Raw genomic sequence first — 14,435 nt, 5'->3', positions numbered from 1 at the left:
GCTTTGAGCACCAGGTTCCACAGAAACTCCCTGAAGCACCAATGCTGTGCTGTGAGCTCAAGAGTTAGAACTCTGATGTTCCTGCAGGGCATCAGCAGAGCTGGAGCTGAAGAGGAAGGTATGAGACAGCAGATGGTTTCAAAACAAACACTCCAGAAAGCAAATGGAGAAACCCAAGTGGGACAAGCATGACTAGGGTGACATGGAGCAGTCTAGAGCAGCAGCTTTGCTGTGAGTGTTCACCGGCTGGGTAACTAAGGCACTACAAAAAGGAAAGGGGTGAAGGAAGTTATTGCCTCTTTTGGGGATTTGGGAAGAACTACTGCACTAATTCTGCTAAGCTGGAAAACAGTAGATGTGCTTTTTATCAGTCATCTTTGAAAGAGACCTCCAGGTGAATGGAAGTGAATTTCCACCATTCCAAAGCTTCACTGAACAGGAAAAGACTGTGGTTCATTCCTTCTGGTTTTGTCATTTAGCTCTACCACCCCTCAGCTGAGTAACTCCATAACCATATAATTTTATGACAAGGGAAAGAGTTTGGATTATGAAGACCAAAATGAACTTCTGGGTTCAAAATCCAATCTAGATTTAATATTGCAAATCTTCATTTCCATTTTTTTTCTCATGCTATAAAAGGAAGTGTGGAGACTCCCTTCTTGTACACTGAACAATGGTGCTGTGGAACAAAAAAACAATGCAGGTCTGGATTGGCGGCTTTCCTCTGGGTACTTTTTTTTTTAGCCCATCTCCATGAATTTGCAAATGTAAATGTGGTTTAATAAAGGACAGTGGGTGTCTGTACCATGTAGTTACATGAAGCAGAGAGAGATGGGGGTGGAAGGTGGCTAATTCTAATCAAACTACTCACACCTTGCCCTCCTTGACATGCAATACCACTTTAAACAGCAGTGCTCTAATAGAGAAAAGAGCTACTGTACTTACGCACTCAATAATTTACATAATTTTGAAGAGCTGAAAATGTCACTGCTGTTTTATGATAATTGTTGGGAAATGATTAGCTATAGCATTTATACATTCCAGGAAAAAAAAAAAAAGTATTTTACTATTCTCTCTTTAATATTAATATGGATTAATATAATGAAAAATAAAATCACCTTGGAGGACAAACATTATGTGTAAAATAATAAGTGTCATATGAAGGCACATGAGTTATCTATCCATTGCTGTAGCTTGTCATATCTGGGAAAGACTTAAAAAGACAAACTCTTGACTGCCCCTCATGCAATTTCAAATGCAAATTTTAACAATAGGAATAGCTAAAAATAATCCATTATTTTCTTCCTTCTCTGCCTTGTAGCTGTGATTAGAATACTCCAAATTTATGTCTCCTGTAATTCAAATATTTTTTAATTGTGGTGGATGTACATGAGCTGCTCATCTCTTGTTCATCATTCTTCTCCCAGTTAAACCCTTTGATAAAGTGATTGAGACATCAGTTCAAGTTAACACTATATAGTCCTCACAGCACCCTGAACTTAACAAGATCTGTTGTTGTAGAGATACATTAAGTAAAGAGTAGCTCCAATACAAATGCTTGAGGGAGTGTGGTTTCATAGAAGTCTCTGTCCAGCATCCTTTCACTTTCTATGTCTTTCTCAGACTCCTCTTTTTCTTATACTGTAATAATAGTACAGCTGAGATTTAGAAAGGTCATTTTTATAATCCTCATGAAAGGCTAGACTGCAGCTTCTTTGCCCAGCTCCATCTGGGAACCTGGCCATGAATTCCAGTCTTTCTTAGGGTTTTCAGTCTCTGTGTGATGTGAATGATGTGTTTCTCTTGATGGAAAACAATCTCTGTTTTGACAGTCTGTGCAGAATGGAGAGCTTATTAATCAGTTTCCTCCCAGTTTAGTGTAACTGTTCAGTTACACTTACAGTCTAGAAAGGAGAGGAGGAAAGAGATGGCAATTACTGTTACAGAGATGAAGATGAAAGTTTTGGGAATATCTTTTTTATCCAGCACAATTTTACAGAGGATGAAGTATCACATATTTGTATAATATAAACTCCCATTCAAAGAAACATGACTTCTATCCAGACCCAATAAGTGTACCAAAATGCAACATATATTCTCTAGAAAGCTCTTAAAATGTATTTATTTTTGTTTAATCATGAAGATATTGTCAGAAATAGCTAAAACTTCTCTATTTAAAAGGAGTGTTTAATTTTATCCTTTATTAGAGAGTAAGCCTAAACAATTAGTGGCTTTTTTGAAATGTAGGTGAGAGAGTAGAGGGTAGCCTGGACTGGCATGAAAGAACTAACACAGCCTCACAAAGAGTGGTCACTCCATCTGGTGTACTAAAATGTGACTGACTGCAACAACCCAGAAGATCGACCACCATTTCATGTAGAAAGGCCAGAATTTCAATAACGGCTCTGCAAGTCACAGTGGCAGGACTTGCTAGAAGCAAAGCGGATGAAGCCATCAACAGATGTCAGAGTGGAAGAGACATTTTTCACCTTGACTGGAAAAGTTTGCAAAGTTTTTTTATGATACAGAAAACCATATGGTTGTAATGCCGTGTGTAGAACTCTCTATATTTACCTGGACTATTTCTATGGTATTGTAGCCATCCTAGTGTGGCTCTCCATCCACAGAAATCGACCCTGTGGCTCATAATTTGTGTCTACTATATTTGCTATCTCTAGAAGACATTGGATACTGCAGCATATAGACCTCTCACTCATATACTATGGTCTTTAGTTTGATTTTCTGTTTTTTTTTCAGGCCATATTTTTTTTCTGAGAAATCAAATGAGAGCATCCCTTTTTAGAAAGACATCTAATCTTCTTTTAGGAATTAGAAGCTCTGGTGAGTTGTCCAATGTTTAATTACCCTTACTGCTAGGAAAATGCAGTTATTGTGCTATTTCAAGGTTGAATTTGTCTGGCTTCAATTTCCAGCCATTTGATCTTGTTAGGGCTTTGTCTCCAAGACTGAAAGACCTCCAGTATCAACTATTTGTTCCTTGTGTCAGTACCTATTCACAGTGACCAAGACCCCTCTCAACCTTTCTATTCAATAAATTGAGCTCTTTAAGCTTCACGTCATAAGACTTGTTTTCCTGCCTCAGAATAGGTTTTTTGTTTAGTTAGTTGTTTTTATTGTTTCCACTAATCTTATAAGGGGGGAGAGTTAGTCTCTAAGATTTAGAAGATATAGCCACTACCACCCTCACCTTTGCTTCTACTGCCATTTCTTGACAGTTAAAAAGGATACTCCAAAATGAACCCTCTAAAATTTTACCTAGTGGAAAGGTACTCAGATAAATGAGTATATTCATTTGACATTGAATGGTGAAGTGCATACAAAAGCAGCAGGTACAAACAAACTCTCATATCACTCAGATACCTTCAGACCATCAATTCCACCAAATATCTGTTTTGCCCTCCAGTAGTTGTGACAGTGTCTAATTTCAAAGCTGGATTTTGTGCGTATTTTCCATATGACTCATAAACACTTTCTTTTTCTGATGTTAACATTTTTGAGACAATGTTTTTGCCAGTCTTTCTCCTTCAGGATTTTTTACTTGGTAGTTCATGCTACATCTTATTTATCAAGAAAGGCTTTGCAAATACTGGAAGTCCTGGACTTTTCAAAGTATATGTCCATTTTATTTTAAGCTGTTTTCTTTTCCAAAATACCCAGAGCAGATCTTTTACATCTCATGTGAATGAGCAGTTCAGAATGAAAAAATAATGTATATTGATAACAGTTATATGCTAATTCATTAAGGTCTGCTGCTACCTGAGTGCTAATTAAAAGGAAAAATAGTTGAAGGATAAAGTAGGGCTTGCAAGCATATCACACACGGGTTCTTTCCCAATATATTTCCCGTCTATCACACTTATTACTGCAGGGTGGGCTGACAGGTTAATTATATACTTGCAGGAGAACTGATACAGAGGATATTACAATCTCAAAAGCAAACACTTATAATCATTTTATCTAAACAGAAGACAGCCTCACCTTGATGAAGGTCTACATTTAGTGAACATTTTAAGGCAACAGTCACTGCACTCTCAGGGAAGATATCTGATAAACTATCCATCAGTAGATACCAAGCCAGTATTATATAGTATGTGCTGCAAGAACTTAACATTTCATATGCTAGTACATGGAAAAAAAAGATTGATTTTGTGATGAAGCCATAGAACAGGGATTCACAAAATTCTGTTTTAATTTCCATCTTAATTCATTTCCAGATTTCTTGTGTGCAGGCCTTTTACTGTCATAGAAACCCAGTGTGTGACACTACCCAGTGGATCATACAATATGGGAAGATCCTATTGACAGGCATGTGATGTGTCCGATTACACGATTGCCATATGTATATATGTCCTGTTGTCTGGGAGGCATATTCCCAGATGTGTCAGATCCTCACAGCTGGGAATGTGTTTCCAGTGAGGTTACACTGTGAGAGGGATCCTGTTAAAAAACACACGTGCTCCTGCTCTTGTGTAGCACAATTCTTGCCTGTTCTGGGACAGGCACTGCATCAGCCAATCACACATCAGGCTCTTCATCTATTCTAGCAAATCTTTTGCTAGATCTGAAGAATGCTGTTGTACTGAGTACATATTAATTATCTGACTACTGGAAGGGGCTATGTGGGGAGAGGCAAGAAGACCTAGTCTCACACAGAATATTTTGACTTGATAGTGAAGATGTAGCTGCAGTCAAATCATAGAGATTTTAATGTATTTTATTCAGAAAGAAATCCCAAAACTTAAGTCCATTAAGTCCTGACATTTTGAGGTTTCTTGGGTTCTTGTTTCAGGTTTCAGGTCTTTTTCAAATGGGCTGCATTATTACTCATGTTTCTCCTTCAGTTACCTGCCTTCAGTTACCTACCTAACACTCACTCATTTGACGTTAGTCATTCTGTACTTTGTGTTTGTTCGTTACTTACTACAATCAAACCCAGGCAGTAATTAAATAATAATATCTAGATATCCAATCACTTCTTTTTCTAGAAGATTCAGAATGCATCATAATGCATTTTACCTCCCTCTGTACCCCAAAGCTACAAAAGAAGTTCTATATCAGCTGTTGGGTTTACATCAACTTTTCATAAAGGTCCAGCAGAAAAAAGGCTGTACACAAGTATTAGTTCCCTCACATGGAGCTGCTCTTAACACAAGAATAAAATATTCATCAACTAAATTATTCAAGGAGTAATTGTTAGTATTTGTTGAATAATGTATTCTATTCATGGTGTCTGAATACTATGAGAATTAGGTGAATAAATTATATGACAAAGCAGCAGAATCACTGACTTGCATTTGTTGAATAGCATTTGACCTAAGCCAAATGTATTTTAATAAAAACATAACATAAGAGAACAAAAAATTTTACCTTGTTTTCCTTTCTGACAAAGTGTACGGCTTTAGGTATGTGTTGTGATGGTCCTTAAGCTGTACAACAGATGTTGAGAGTTGACAAGTAGAACAATAATATGCTACACAGTGATTTTCAGACAACACAAAACACAATATTTCTTCCTTTCAGAAAACATTTATTTTATTGCTACTAGAAAGCATCCTAGTAAATGGGCCATAGTGACTGTAAGAGTAACTTAAGTTCTGCTTATTCAGTATTAGAGTTCATATGTCCTACACACTCAGCTATTTTACTCCCCTTGCATACTTGCTGGAATCACATTCTTCACTACATGAACAAATATTGCACTACTGAAAAAATACACACGCTTTTATTTAAAGGTAGCACTAAACAACTCCACATTAATAGAAAAGCCCAATTTTCAGCAATGAGCTGTTTCATCTAAGAACCCTATGAACCAGGAATCCTGGTCTGAATAAATAATGTGGACATACAATATGTGCATGTTGAACAGAACTGAGAGTTGGCAGTCCCTCAATTCGATACCGACTTGCATAATGACAAATGTGATCCCAACAGAAAAGGTCTAGCAGTTCAGTTCAACTTCTTCGATGTGGGTGGGTGATATGTTAAAAAGGAACAACTAGTCTTGAAAAAGTTAACATTATCATTGTCTCGTGACTAATATTCATTTGCCTTAACTGCAAAGAGCTGCTAAAACACCAATTTATGCAAAGGAATTTCTGATTGTTCTGATATGCTGGCCTGCTCTCTCTCTTTTGATTAAACTACAAGCGAACATCCACATGTACAGAGCATTGGACCAATCAAATCTAGTCAATAAAATTGCCAGATACTCCACCTTTAACACTTACCTGGAAACTAGAACAAAGAGAGGGTGCTATGGATTCTACGGGTCCTGCATGCACCATTCACAACTTATTGATACTTATGAAAAGACAGTTTTAAACAATCTTTTCATAGTCACACAATAATTCACATTACATTGACTGTTTCCTACCACTGTAATCACAGATTACCTTAAAACATGGAGTTTAGGCTGTGCAATTGTGCTCAGTAGGTGCATATCTGTGTGGACAAGCAGCACAAAAATTTGTTCCCTTTGATTATTTCTTCATCCAGCAATACAGCTACTGCCAATATCAAATTCTTTCAGTGTTAGTCAAAGGAGCTTGACATCTCATTTAAGGTGCTCAGAAATCAGTAAAACTAACATAAATAAGCTTAAATTAAGCATATGCTTACAAAGAGCATGCACTCAAGAAATGGGCTTGATTTAAGCACACACTTAACTGTTTTGCTACTTGGGTCCTAAAAAAACAACAGTCTTTTTATAGAAAAACATATTCTGATTTGTGAATCTAATTCCATATACTTTGGGAGAATTTATCTTCCTTGTAAATATTATTACTGGTACTGATTGTGTGAACAGAAATGTTGATTTCTTCAGATATCTCTTCCCTGCCCTCACACCACCACAAACAGCTTACTAATTACCAGGAATGCTATTCCTGTTGGTGACTTCAGCCTTGATTGCTATGAGATTCCAATGCTGTCACAAACCCAAGGTGAAGACTTCACCTGGGGAAAGAAGCATGCAAATATTGCATGCGGTAAAAAGGAGAAGAGGAATACTGACAAAAATAAGGCAGACTTGTCTCAGAAAAGATTAGGTTTCAAAGCTATTCATGCAGTCCAGCAGGTTATTTAACTCTTAGTTTTGAGAGAGAGAGAGAGAAAAGCTACACTTGGATCTTTCCTCTTTTTTTTAAAGACAGCTACTTTGTGGCTTCTTGCAATATAGACGAATTACTGTAAAAGGATACTACTACCTCCGTTATTTGGCACTTACATAGACTTATGCCATCAGAACTGACTTTTGCATCATGTTATTCTTTTGCTAAAATAATGGTAGCCACCTGTAACATGTTACCAGGTTAGTGTTAAATGGACTTCCTGACTTATGAAGACCATTTTTCCTTTCTTGGACCATTGTGCTGAAATGGAAGCTTTTGTTTCATCTTCTTACTTGTCTAATAAATCCAAATCTTAAAATGCTTCTCTTTTAGACTTAAATTAGGTTTTGATCATCTTTTTCTGGAATAAATTCACCTGTAAAAAAGGTTTCTGAGCATGTAGTTAGGAATTTACCCTATAACTTGTGGAACAGTTGGTTTTCTAATCTGTTTGAGAGGAGAGCACAGTAAAGACTCTTTTGCCCTTGATTTAAATTGTTGAAATCCAACAGATTGGCTTGTATTTTGCAGTTATAAATGAGTACTAAATATGTTCTCAGAAGGAGAATGTGAGTTAGTCATTTTAGAAAAGAAAACATAATAAAAACTTATGACTCTGATGAGATTATGATGAGTGGAGGGAAGAGCCAAAGGAGAAAGATAACAGTAAATAAAATGAGATGATGAGAAAAGTATTGGGAAAAAATTAGTAATTAAGAAAGAAATTTATTCTCAGTTACATACTAATTGGTAGCCGCATACTTGGAAGAGGAAAGCTTATAAAGTTTAGCTTCCACCCTGTCTTTTAAAATCACCATACAGAGATGTATATATGCTAGGTCCCTTAATACGAAGCAGTCATTTAACTATATATTCCTTCTCTCTACTTTGCAACCGCATCTGGTTCTTTAGAAATCTGCGTAATATTTACATAATGAGACTCAGACCCTAATGTGCCAAGCAATACTTCAGCAAGCTGTCCTTCTAAGCAGCTATTATAGACAAAGAGTGGGAGGAAAAAAAGATAACAGAGAAGTCACTGGTCCATGCTTTGCCAACACATCTAAATGGCCAAACCTATCTCCCAGGTTTTAGTTTGTGCCTCTTCTACAACACTTACTGTTGTCCTACTGTGAATATTTGTTCAGTCTCTAGCTTGTTAATTTTCTTTTAATAAACTTGTAATTAATATTTCTGAAGATTGTATACGTCAGACTATGCTAGCACAAGTATGATGTTAGTTAGCTTCTATTTCCCACGAAAGTAGTGCTCGGTATCTGTCCCCTGACTCCTAGAAGTGGAAAAGTATGGCAAACTAACAAAAATTGCAGGGATTCACACTGTGTCTCTGTCTGAAGTTCATACAGGGCTATGGAACCCTACAGAGAAACTCACTTAAAACTCTGCTGGATCTTACATGCTTGTAGAGAAGAAATGAAAGTCTTTTTAACTTCTTTTTTCTGTCTGTCTCCTGTTGATCTACATTTTTTCCTGGTCATTTCCTGAAAGACACTGCATTTGAAATGGACGTTTCATATGCCATAAGCATCATTTTCTGCTATATTCTTTCCTTGTGACCTCATGAAAACAAGGAAAAGGGTAGAAGGATCAATTTTTAAAAGGAGTTTGATTTATGACATTTTGTTGCAGATTTGGTTCTCAGTGAAAAAGAAACTGAAGTGCTACAGGCTTGAAATATCTGAGCTGCTGTACAGGCAAATTATGCTCCTCTTGAGGTTAGTCTGAATACAGTACGTGCTCAGTGATCTCTCCTAAGAATGTCTGGCTGGTATATGCTGGTATAGCTTCATGGACTTAATTTACTCATGGTTTTCAGTTTTCATCACATGACAAATTCATTTGTACTGATTGCTGCCCAACAAAATGCTATCACACCTGTAAGTATCTCCTCCGAAATGCAAGAAAAATATTTCCATGATAGTTATGACCCTATTTATTTGCTTTAAAGCACTCATATGAGAGAAATTCTGTTTGTTGAAACATTTGTCAAATGTGAAAGTGCCATGAATATGCATACAAGCATGTATTCGCACAAACATTGATATCACATGTGCTTGCGCGACCTTTATGAAAGCTTTCTGTGGGCTGAGAATTGGAAGAAGAAGGAAGGGGGGTTTTGGCAGAGAAATAGCAAGTATGACTTTCTCCATAAAGCCTACAGGAAAATGAGCAGCTGTTGTGGAGGAAGTAAAGGACAACATGCAAAACAACCATCAGCATGAACATGGATGTTTACCATGTAGTACTTCTTCAAAACTGAGGACCAACCTGCTTATTCATCTGTGTACCTGAACTCAGCCAGGAAAGAGCACGTAAGCCATGTTCCCTGTTCATATGTCACCAAATGAAAGGGCAAAAGAGATTGTAGCTCTTCAGTATGCTACTAACAGCATCAACATAAGCTCAACAAAATTCATAGATGTATACAAAGACCTCTGCACACGCTCAAGAAGCTTATGCATTTTTCTATTTTTCTTAGATCAGAAGTGCCTTTGACTGACCAGTACCAATATTAGAATATCACAATGGTTAGTAACGTTGATTGTACTGGCCCCATACAGTGAACTGATGAGGTACTTGGCAATGATATTGTGTGGAGAAATCTTGTGACACAGAGGAAAGAGTTGGATACTGGAGAGAGATGGAGGGAAAAAGCAGAGTATAGTAGCACAGAAGTATTAGCCTTCTATACCACTTCAGAAGTACCTTCAAGACAATGCACACCCTGAAAGATATTATCTGAAAAGTAATTGTAGTGTTAGAACCATACTAAAGAAATTGGGATTCAAGCAGAAGCAAGAAGAGAAGAAAACATCTGTTAGGCAAAGGAAAAAAAGATTTTTCTGGGGACATAAAGAAGTCATGTTTTATCATGGTTCATTTGGACCATGAACAGGACAATATACTTTGTAAATGAAACTTTATTTTATAAGCTCATTAGAAAACAAACAAACAATTACAAACAAGGGCTCAACTGACTTTGTACAGACTACTCTAACACATGAATTCACTAATTCATCATTTAATTAATGACTTTTCTAACTCTCACAAGGTCTCTAAATCATAACTTGCAACTCATAACTCGTAACTCGTGTACCTATGAGAAAAATAGTTACCTACCTGATGGTGAGAGTGCTCATCCTTCCTCCTCTGTCACTGTGCAGGTGTCCCCTGTATCACACCGGGAAGCACAAAAGCCTCAGCAGTGCAGCTGCTGTTGGATCCACTTTAAAAACTTTTTGGGTAAGCTGATGTATTTATACCTTCCAGCTTGGAAGTTTGGTCTATACCATTTCCATTAGTTAGCAGATTCTGAAAAAACTGCCAGACAATCAATATACAAGGATTATGGCTGCAGGAGACAGCAAACTGCAGTGATAACGGATGCTTAATGACCATTAGCCCTTTCTGGCCACTGTCCTGCCTACATGCTACCCTCACTTTGACCTATCGATGCTGCTCTCAGCACACATCAGGCCTTAGCATGAGCTGTGTGTTAGCCAAAACCTGAGCAGGAGATGAGTGAATAGTCACGTTTGCAGCATGTTTCTGTGCCTTTAACCATATCTCCCTGTGACTGGTCTGCAAAGTACAGGTGAAGAGGCAAAAATCTGTTCAAACAGTATCATTTGGTGACTACAGTGGACAATTGTAAGAATGTCCATGTCTTTCCTGTAACTGCTGCTTTATTTTCTCAAGAAAGATCATTCAGTGAAGGGAAATGTTCATTTTCAACATTTATTCATAGAGCTGCATATATTTACATATTTTCAATCACTATAAATGTACAGTTTTGAAAGGGGACCTGAGGAAAAAAATGTTCTAGAAGTTATAGGAAATGCTAGGGTACACATACAATACACAAAGAAGGACTTGAAGTCCCTCAACCTTTTAGTAAAAAACAGTTTTCAATCCTTCCCCAGGGCTGACATAAGTGATGAATGAGAGGTTTGGAAACCTTGCCTGCTGCTTTCATCAGATGAGGTCTGACATTCCACCGATACTGCTCTACCAGTACCAGTGAAAAGATACAGTATCTGCAATTCTTTTCTGCAACAAAACATATAAATATACTTCAATAATATCCATTTTTATTTGTTTTTCATAAATGTTCATGTAAGAGAAACTTTGTGAACAATAACGTTTTAAAAAATTTAGTGCACTCTAATGCAATTACTTTGAGTAAATGCATCAAGAAAAATACAAAATTTAAAAGCAGCTAAATGCTTTCTCATTCACTCAGGGAAGGAATTACACATTTTGATAATGCTCTTGTATATATCATTAAAAAGGCATAAAAAAAAGAGAAAAGGAAAAAAGAGAAAAGGAAAAAACAGGAAGAGGAAGGGAAAGGGAAAGGAAAAGGGAAAAATTTACAGTGCGTTCCTGTTCCATAGACCTGGTTATCATCTTGTTATAATCTCCATCTCCCCTGTGCTCCTTAGACCCCACAGCATTAGCTAAGATCTCTGCCTTCTTATAAAAATTGTATCAGTCAAGGAGTGAGAGAATGAAACAAGCCCTGGCTGGAACTTCGAGTAAATTTCCACTGAATACCACTTTTAAGGCCACAGTTTCAACACATCATGGCCTCTTTAGGTATCTAAATGAACCTCCAGTTTTTAGTATGGTATAAACATAGCAGAGGTTGCAATTTTCTTTTCAGAAATGGATCATAGCATTAGTAAGTGCATGCTGCAAACTGGAAAAAATGGCCTTTAACTGGTCCCTAAGTGGGCCCAGACATTAAAAATCCTGAATTACTTTGAGAGAGATGAAAGGGTGTAGAAAGACTTTTATTTATCATTCTTTTGCATGCTTATCTTGGTTATTTTCAAAATTCATTCCCCTTTCTTGTTGTTGAGCATAAGTCCTGATCATTTCTGAAAATCCCAGATAGTTAATCACACAAACCAGGTGTTGACTGATTGCCACGAACAGCTCTCACAAAACCCTTATTCTACAGGTTCATCTGACATTCGTTTGTAACAAACAAGTAAATGAAGACTACCATCTGTATGGACAATAGCTTTAAAAGAAAAAGATGAAAATGAAGGGAATGAATGATTTGTAGGCTATTTTTTCTGAGACTGAGAACAAAGTAAAATCTACATATTGTCAACCATGTTGATTGAGGGTTAATTTGCCTGCAACTCTTCAACAGATGACAAGAACCATGAAAGGCATGTAGGTAAAACCTCAGCCCATCATATGCACAAGATTCCATTGTATATGCACATGAGCACAAATTACCTCTGACCTCAAAGGGATGTGGGAAGCAGAGCATCTTTCATTTGATCTTTGCAAAGTATCTCATATCTCATTCGTGTAGGAGTGAACTCATGAGGGATCAGCACCAGGTGCAACCTTTCCAAACCCACTGGCTATCACAGGGAGGTGCTGTGGGGGCTCTGAGTGCACCAGCAGCTCTGCAACCTCTTCCCCTACTCCTAAGGGTTTGGCTGCTGGTATCCAGGTCAGGCTCTGAGATGGTGCAGCTGTGTAACCTTGCACAAGCACGTAGTTTATGTTCCTAATCTGAACCATTCTCTGGAAGAGTCTGTCACTCTCCAGGTACTACAGGGAGCAATTAGGAGCCAGATAACCTGCTGGGCTATAATAATTTCTTAAAACTGGATGCATGAAAACACCATTAAAAGTCAGAGAATTACTCCTTAGAAATGTTTCCTCTTTAGCACACCTGCAACTGATTGAAAGTAACTTCAGAAAGCAATCTCTTTGATTCTAATAACTGTAGAAAAAAAGGAGATAGCTGCCCAAAAAGTCGAAGTGATCTTTTTAATAAACCTTGGAAGATATATTACTTTTTTGGAATATAGGAAGGAAACACTCTGTTCAGCAGAAAAATCAGATTTTGTTTTGAAAGATGAATATCACTAGCTGTCCAATCTTATTCAATGTTTTAATTTGTTTGAGTTTTAAGATCAAATGCAAATTATGATGTCTCTTGAAAACCAAATCAAAGTTTTTTGTACATCTACCATAACTTTAATGAATTTAGAAAGGACATAAGAAAGAAAGGATATAAATCTTGCTGTATCAAGGCTTTTGTGCTGGTCTTCAACTGTTCAGTCATAACGGAAAACATATGTAGAGACATAATCTCCATTAGATGACTATTTCAGTACTTCTTAGACCTCTCAGTGAAATGTGTGTTATTGGTCTACCATTTGGCCTAGATACAATGCTGAATACCTTACTCAGATGAGCAGAGCCTTACTTAATATCAAGGTTCGTCTCTGGTTTAGTGTAAGCAGAAATACTTTCAGTCATGTTTCCTCTGCAACATAGACTGTTGTAGATTTTAAAGTCTTCATGCTGTAAAAACTGATTATGATATGGTTCCTATAAATTCTGTACATCCAAACACCAGTGTTCTTAAACATACCATACTGATAAGTATAAAAGAAGGTGGAAAATTGGTCATGAATAAATAACGTTGCAGAGAAAGAACTGTTCTTTTACAACCAGTAAATATACAAAAACTTTCATCAATATGAATATCATACTGTGTCCAAGGCTAAGAGGAAGGAAAAAAGAAATCACATTTAATAATTAGTATTTGCTCAAAATTAATCCTTAGACCACATAATATATAAGGTATTGTGGACATATCTTCATTTGTAAGCCCAGTGAAAACAGGGACATTTCAGATATCAGTACATCAAAACCACTAGAAATTCTGGTTAATTTTAAAGCAAATACTGAATATGTAATTGTAAAACTTTTATAAGGTTTCCTCATTCCTGTGATAATTGAATCTGCTGCAACAGACTATGAGAGGTAAAAAAAAGAGAATTTAATGCTTATGGCTAGCTTGAGTACATCTGCAGGTAGTGTTTAATAGAAAAATGTAGACAAGGATTGCAGTCTGAAATAAATATCAGATACTTTCAGAGCAATGGGGACCATGTCCATGGGAATCCTTCTGACTGCCACCTAGAATTCCACGATATTTGGAGGAACTCCTGGGAGATATCCCTTGTCCATGGTTCAGAGAAATACTACATAGCCATGAAACAATAGGTAAGAGCTCTTGCAAAAGCAAGTAGATTCTTCAGTATGCTGTGACAATATTTATATTGCTTCAGAATTTAATGAACTTTTCAGAGTGTCAAGAAGAAAATGATATATTTAGGGGAAACGGGAAAAAAAAAAAGAAAAAAGGAAAGTTAATTCTACTGTACTCCACTAAGAGAATTAGAATTAATGTTTGGATTCCTTACGTAAGCAAAATAGTTAAGTGTTCTGGTATGTGAGAAA

This window comes from Calonectris borealis, chromosome 3 (genome assembly GCF_964195595.1).
Source record: "Calonectris borealis chromosome 3, bCalBor7.hap1.2, whole genome shotgun sequence".
Taxonomy (NCBI): domain Eukaryota; kingdom Metazoa; phylum Chordata; class Aves; order Procellariiformes; family Procellariidae; genus Calonectris; species Calonectris borealis.
This window is presented reverse-complemented; position numbering follows the sequence as displayed.